Raw genomic sequence first — 8,395 nt, 5'->3', positions numbered from 1 at the left:
TATCCAACCTAAACCTCTCATGGCTCAACTTGAGGCCGTTTCCTCTTGTCCTATCGCTTGTTACTTGGGAGAAGAAACCGACCCCCACCTTGCTACAACCTCCTTGCATCTAGTTGTAGAGAGCAATAAGGTCTCCCCTCAGCCTCCTCTTCTCCAGACTAAACAACCCCAGCTCCCACAGCCGCTCCTTCATATGACTTGTGCTCTAGACCCTTCACAGCAGCTTCGTTGCCCTTCCTTGGAAACGCTCCAGCACCTCGATGTCCTTCTTGTAGTGAGGGGCCCAAAACTGAACACAGTACTCGAGGTGCGGCCTCACCAGTGCCGAGTACAGGGGCACTATCACCTCCCTGGACCTGCTCGCCACAATATTCTTGATACAAGCCAGGATGCCATTGGCCCTCTTGGCCACCTGAGCACACTGCTGGCCCATGTTCAGGCGGCAGTCGACCAACACCCCTGGGTCCTTTTCTGCCAGGCAGCTCTCCAGCCACTCTTCCCCAAGCCTGTAGCATTGCATGGGGTTGTTGTGACCCAAGTGCAGGACCTGGCACTTAGCCTTGTTGAATCTCATACAATTGGCCTCGGCCCATTGATCCTGCCTGTCCAGATCCCTCTGTAGCGCCTTCTTACCCTACAGCAGATCGACACTCCTGCTCAACTTGGTGTCATCTGCAAACTTCCTGAGGGTGCACTCGATCCCCTTGTCCAGATCATCGATAAAGATGTTAAACAGAACTGGCCCCAGTACTGAGCCCGGGGGAACACCACTTGTGACTCGCCGCCAACTGGATTTAACTCCATTCACCACAACTCTTTGGGCCCAGCCATCCAGACGGCTTTTTACCCAGTGAAGAGTACACCCATCCCAGCCATGAGCAGCCAGTTTCTCCCCAGGAGAATGCTGTGGGAAACCTTGTCAAAGGCCTTACTAAAGTCCAAGTAGACAACATCCACAGCCTTCCCCTCATCCACCAAGCGGGTCACCTTGTCATAGAAGGAGATCCGGTTAGTCAAGCAGGACCTGCCTTTCCTAAACCCATGCTGACTGGGCCTGATCCCCTGGTTGTCCTGAATGTGCCACGTGATGGCACTCAGGATGATCTGCTCCATAACCTTCCCCGGCACCAAGGTCAGGCTGACAGGCCTGTAGTTCCCCGGATCCTCCTTCTGTCCCTTCTTGTAGATGGGCATCACATTTGCTAACCTCCAGTCAACTGGGACCTCCCCGGTTAGCCAGGACTGCTGATAGATGATGGAGAGTGGCTTAGTGAGTACTTCTGCCAGCTCCCTCAGTACCCTTGGGTGGATCCCATCCAGCCCCATAGACTTGTGTGTGTCTGAGTGGTGTAGCAGGTCACTAACCATTTCCCCTTGGATTATGGGGGCTTCATTTTGCTCCCTGTCCCTGTCTTCCAGCTCAGGGGGCTGGGTACCCTGAGAACAACTGGTCTGACTATTAAAGACTGAGGCAAAGAAGGCATTAAGTACCTCAGCTTTTTCCTCATCCTTTGTCACTATGTTTCCCTCTGCATCCAATAAAGGATGGATATTCTCCTTAGCCCTCCTTTTGTTGCTAATGTATTTGTAGAAACATTTTTTATTGTCTGTTACGACAGTAGCCAGATTAAGTTCTAGTTGGGCTTTGGCCCTTCTAATTTTCTCCCTGCATAATCTCATGACATCCTTGTAGTTCTCCTGAGTTGCCTGCCCCTTCTTCCAAAGGTCATAAACACTCTTTTTTGTTCAGTGAAGCCTCAACTCATGTTCAGGAATTAAATCTGAATTTAGTTCAGGCAACATTTGTGTGTGTGTGTGCATTGGCATGTGCACATCTGTCTGTTTATGCACAGGAGTTCAGATGCTGCTTCCCTGTTTCTAAGAATAAAGTAATTTAGGTCTGATTTTATTCTCATTTGTATTGTTATAATTTAATTGTCTACTGTATTTAAAGGAGTTGCACATATCTAACACTAGTGAGATGGGAATCAAACATATAAGTGGTTTTGGTGACTTTTTTTATATTGCTTTCATTTTATATTGCTTTCAGGTTACTGACTGACTCATAATCTTTTTTCCCTTTCCAAAGGGACATAAACTCATTCAAAATAAAAATATTTAGGACCCATTTGACTCATCACTTTGTTTATCACAATGCTCAGATATCATAATGTATGGTTCAGACCAGTACACAAAAGAGATGCAAAATAGACTTGTCATGGAGAAAGACTCTGTCTCATGCCATGCCCAGTGCAACCTTTCTTAGTCAAAGGTGGTGTTACCTAAAATAACAAAAGAGTAAATCTGTGAAAGGGAAAATTTTCAAGAGAAAAGTTCTTCTCTATTTTTTTATTTTACCAGAATATATGAATAAGTTTTATTACATGTATTTAAAGGTGGAAATTCTTGTTAGGATCTGAATATTAATGACATTAGACAGACAGAAAATTTTTGTCTGGACATGAAAGTAGCTTCTATTTCATTTCAGAATAAGGCATTCAGAATTTAAATATAGTTGAAAGTGAATGAGAAATTGTTGTTGAAGTGGGTAATATTTTAAAACTTGGAGCAAAGCCGTGCTGGTTTTGGCTGGGATAGAGTTAATTTTCTTCATAGTAGCTTGTATGGGGCTATGTTTTGGAGTTGTGCTGAAAATAGTGTTGATAAAGCAGGGATGTTTTTGTTATTGCTGAGCAGTGCTTACACAGTGTCAAGGCCTTTTCTGCTTCTCACCCCACCCCACCAGCGAGTAGGCTGGGGGTGCACAAGAAGTTGGGAGGGGACACGGCCGGGACAGCTGACCCCAACTGACCAGAGGGATATTCCATACCATACGACATCATGCTCAGCAATATAAAATCTGGAGGAAGAAGAAGGAAGGGGGGGACATTCGGAGTAATGGTGTTTTGTCTTCCCAAGTAACCGTTACGCGTGATGGAGCCCTGCTTTCCTAGAGAAGGCTGAACACCTGCCTGCCGATGGGAAGTAGTGAATGAATTACTTGCTTTGCTTGCATGCACAGCTTTTGCTTTACCTATTAAACTGTCTTTATCTCAACCCATGAGTTCTCTCACTTTTACTCTTCCAATTCTTTCCTCCATTCCACTGGGGGAGAGCAAGCGAACATCTCTGTGGTGCTTAGTTGCCAGCTGGGGCTAAACACGACAATAGACTCTCTACATTTTTTACCCATGTGTCCTGGTTTCGGCTGAAATAAGGAATTCATTCACTACTTCCCATCAGGCAGGTGTTCAGCCATCTCCAGGAAAGCAGGGCTCCATCATGTGTAACAGTTACTTGGGAAGACAAAACGCCATAACTACGAACATCCCCCCCTTCCTTCTTCTTCTACCACCTCTCTGGGCAACCTGTTCCAGTGTTTCACCATCCTCATTGTAAAAAATTTCTTCCTTTTCAGTGGTGCCCAGTGACAGGGCAAGAGGCAATGGGCACAAACAGAACCACAGGAGGTTCCATCTGAGCATCAGGAAACCCTTTTTTACTGTGAGGTTGACTTAGCACTAGAACAGATTGCCCAGAGAGGTTGTAGAGTCTCCCTCCTTGGAGATATTCAAAAGGTGTCTGGACATGTTCCTGGGCAACTGGGTCTAGGTGGCCCTGCTTGAGCAGGAGGTTTGAACCAGATGACCTCCAGAGGTCCATTCCAACTTCAGCCATTCTATGATTCTGTGATTCCTCAGACCTACACAACAGCTTGAAGCTGGAGTATCTTATTCTTGTCCCCAAGTTAACTGCACAGAAATGAGGCAAGCAGAGCCAGCAATAATATTTACAGCTATTGCCATGGTTCTACAACCGGGCACTCAAAGGTGATTTAATGGATGTTAAAAGCGTGGTCGCCTCCTCTAGCCACTCCAGACCAAGCCTCCCTCCAGCCTGGCCACTGGAGCCCTGCCCAGTGCTCCCCAGGGACCTGAGGTCTCTTCCCAGGCTGGGGGACAGGGCTGCTGCTTTCCTGTTTGCAGGTTCAACCAGTAGCAAAGCTGAGCAGGTATCCTAGAGGATGGGCCTGGCAGAGGTAGAATGTCACTAGTGAAAGAACACACACACACACACAAAACACTCTCCAGATTCACAAGCACACACATGTTCACGGATACCTTAAGTAGAGGTACTGCCCCCTCTGTCTGCCTGGTACCCCTGCCCACATCCCAGGCCCTTTTACCTGTCCCATGGGTCCCCTTCTCACCGACTAGTCCAGCTTGATGCTCGCTAGCAAACATGCATGCACTCACACACTCATCCCATAGCCTCTCCATATTTGCAAGTCCCTCTCAGCATACCACCACAGACCACTGACTTTCTGATACACCTGCCCATACCCAAGGTGCCCCCGCTACTCACCAGCTAAGCCGGCTTAAAGTTTGCTAGGGAACGCACACCCCCATTTACAGCAGGTTTGGGGAAGATACAGTCATTGGCTCACCCCCCCCAGGCAGCTGGCACCAGGTCGTGGTTTAACCCCAGCCAGCAACTAAGCACCACACAGCCACTCGCTCACTCCCCCCACCCCAGTGGGATGGGGGAGAGAATTGGAAGGGTGAAAGTCAGAAAACTCATGGGGTGAGATAAGAACAGTTTAATAGTTAAAGTAAAATGAAATAGAAAAGTAGTAACAGTAATAGTAATAATAATAATACAATACTCCTGGACGACGACTGAAATCTTTTCGCATATCTCGCAGCTCACTCAGGGACAGGTTACCATCTCATTTATGGGTTCTGCCTTTTCCTCCTCCTGTTCTTGTGATGGCCCTGGTTCATCTACAGCCCTTAGTAAATGAGCTGATTTTCTAGTGTATTTTTTCTTCTGTATAGGGGTGACTGATACTGGCACGGTTTGGTTCTCCTGCGTTGACGTAGCGCCTGCCACGGGGGCTGGTGTAGCCACAGTGCCTGTCGCCAGGGCTGGTGGAGCCACAGCGCCTGTCCTTTTGTCATCAGATCCAGAGACCTTCTCTTCCCCTTGAGGGTTCTGAATAGTGTTGAACAGGGCTCGGTAGGCATGGGCCAGGCCCCAGCACATTGCAGTGATTTGTGTCTCTCTGGAGTTGCCAGGGTGACAGCATACTTTTTCCAAATATTCTACTAGTTTTTCAGGATTCTGCACTTGTTCAGGGGTGAAGTTCCAAAATACTGGAGGGGCCCAGTGTCCTAGGCATTTGCCCATGCTCTCCCACACACCCTGCCACTCATAACTATCCAGCCTTGGGGCAGATATCTGGATGATATTCTTAACCTGCTTGTTAACCTTAGACAAAACTGAAACAATATTCCCAAGAACTACCAATAGATATATCTTAACTACCCAAGGATGTTCAAGGTACTGAAAAGTTGTTGTAATGAAGGAGGAAGCATCATAGAAGAAGGCAGTGAAGGTGCCATTCTGTATTTCCTCCATAAAAAACCTCTCAGAGGAAGAGGCATAATTGCTAATTGTCTCCATGAGGTGGTACCCGAAGTACAGTAATGGCTTCGCTACAGAACCCAAATACCAGATAACGCTCAAGGTCAGTGTTTTAATAATAAGTCTCCAAAGCAAAAAATCACCAGTCACTGCAGAGCACAGCAAACTGCAAAACCCAACACCAATCTTTACCATGTACTGCAAAAACAAGAGCATGGTGCAGATCAGGTAGACTAATACCGAGAACAGATGAATCAAAATTATGACCGGCAACTGTTAACAGATACAAATTCCTTAATACACTCTGATTAATCTGTTATTATCTGAAACCCTTCGTGCCCCACGTTGGGCGCCAAAAAGGACTGTCGTGGTTTAACCCCAGCCAGCAACTATGCACCATACAGCCGCTCGCTCACTCCCCTCACCCCAGTGCGATGGGGGAGAGAACTGCAAGGGTGAAAGTCAGAAAATTCATGGGTTGAGATAAGAACGGTTTAATAATTTAAGTAAAATGAAATAGCATAGTAGTAATAGTAATAATAATAATAAAATAATAATACAATAATCGTATACAAAGCAAGTGATACACTATACAATTGGCTCACCACCTGCCAACCGATGCCCAGCACGTCCCCGAGCAGCAATCACTGCCCCCTGGCCAACTCTCCCCAGTTTATATACTGAGCATGACATCATATGGTATGGAATAGCCCTTTGGCCAGTCTGGGTCAGCTGTCCTGGCTGTGCCCCCTCCCAGCTTCTTGTGCACCGGGCAGAGCATGGGAAGCTAAAAAGTCCTTGACTAGTGTAAGCACTACTTAGCAACAACTAAAACATCAGTGTGTTATCAACATTATTCTCATCCTAAATCCAAAACACAGCAGTATACCAGCTACTAGGAAGAAACATCAACTCTATCCCAGCTGAAACCAGGACAAAGGGTTTATATGTGCATATCTTCTGCAGCATTGGGGAAATGATTTCAGTACATTACCCAGTTATTTAGTCTCTTCATGCATTTAGGAATAGATTTTCATTTGCGCTAAGTCTGCTCTATACTCTGACAGGGAGTAGAGGGACATTTAAATGAGTACATGCTTTATGAATAGATGTGAAAAGGATCTTTGTTATAATAAATAAGGATTTGACTTTTAGGGTACTGTTTAATTCAGTGTGAGAAAATGTTACATAAGTCATCCTTTGAAGCCAGAGAGCTGTAAAAATATAAGCTCTGTTTGTGATGTAACTGAAAAGGTTCATGGCAGAACCTGGGCCATTTTGGATCTCCAGTCACTATGCAGTAACTGACCATGAGAACAAAGCTTATTTGACTTCTGGTATCATCAAAACTCCAGTACAGTTAAGTATGATGGGGCAGACTCTTGGGTGCTATAAATAGTCATCTCTCTATTGAAGTCATATATAACTGTATAATAACAGCTGTGGCTGTTATTTTTTTAACTTAACAAAATGCATTGCAAAACACTTCCCTTTAAAGAAAGCACATTTTAAAGGATTTTAAAACCTGTAGATAAGATTTACAATAATGGACAGGTATGAAGTTTAAGTAAGTTGCAAGAGGGTAAATAAGACCTTAATTTAATTCTGCGAACAGCTACATGCTGCACTGTTAAATTCACATCTCTTAACAAACAGGGCCTAATTCTGATCTCATTTACCTTCACTTCTCCTCTCCTCTTTCTTATTTTGTCATTCCCTACACCTTTCACACAACTTTTCAGCCACATTTTTCTCTTGGGCATGCCCTTCTTAAGCTGATCTGCAAAACTACTCAGTAAAATCTCCCCCAAATGACCATTTCTTTGTTGCTGAAGAGAAACTAGCTGGCTAAATGATCTATTTATCTATTTATTTTTAGGATCCTACTGTTCTGTTCATTTATAAGAGGGGAAGGAAACAGTTTGATAGATATAAGGGGAGTGAGTGAGTTCAAATTGATAGCAAAATACAAGACTGAATGTAGAACAAGATAAGGGGTGCTGAATGGTTATAGGGAGGATGGAGAACAGCCAATAAGGGGTTTTAACTCATAAAATTATGAGCAAATTAATTTGTATCAGCCATCAGACTGATCTTTTTTGTGTGGTGTTTGTATCCCTTTCTTCCACCTTCCACATATCTTCACTTATTTTTTTTAAAGCAGGGTTTCTTCAGCTTTGGTGTTTGAGAAATACCTCATACATTTTAAGACCTGATACATCTGAAATGCCTTAACTCTTAAATAAGAGCAGAATCCCACCCAAATAGACCTCTCTGTCTCATCTGAAAGAATCCTGTATGGTGCCATAGCTTTAAAGCACAGTGGACTCCATGGGCTTTAGGCAATCTCACATCACAGTGCTGTGCATAACTTGTGGCTGCTTTTTAAAATTCCTTTGTCCAAAGGAAGGGATCTTTTGGGTGCTTTTGAAACTCTAGAAGCTGTATTTTGGTTTTAAAGTGCCTGTTTAAGCATTGATAAGAAATGGGCAACAGAAATGAGAATGGGAGCTGTGACTGACAGATCCCATTGAATCCTGAAAAACTTCAATTCTTCCTAAATCCTCCCCTGTACTGTCAGAATCAATATAACAGCAGGTTAACTGTCTAAAGCCATGGACACTTGTTTTCTTTCTCAGTTTATTATAACATCTGTAAATTCCTTCATATCTGCTCTTTGTTAGACATTTGCAAAGATATGTTTTACTTTGAGCTGCTGTATCCTACAGACTTCTCAAGTAACTTGTTAAACCATCTTTCTCCCTCAAGGAAGGCATTCCAGGGCCTACATTTCCAAAATTCACTCAGGAACTAAGTAGTTGTATGTCTATGTTTGCTTTTATACGTACTGTGACTGTGTGCCAATATTAGGTAACTGCATGTATAAATGATTAGATATGTGCTTTAAAGCCCAACTAGAGAAAATGTTGATAATGTATATATGCTAATGTTAGACTCTAAAATCCCT

The sequence above is a fragment of the Nipponia nippon genome, unplaced genomic scaffold, assembly GCF_047370975.1.
Source record: "Nipponia nippon isolate SJK-2023a ecotype South Korea unplaced genomic scaffold, ASM4737097v1 scaffold_22, whole genome shotgun sequence".
NCBI lineage: Eukaryota > Metazoa > Chordata > Aves > Pelecaniformes > Threskiornithidae > Nipponia > Nipponia nippon.
This window is presented reverse-complemented; position numbering follows the sequence as displayed.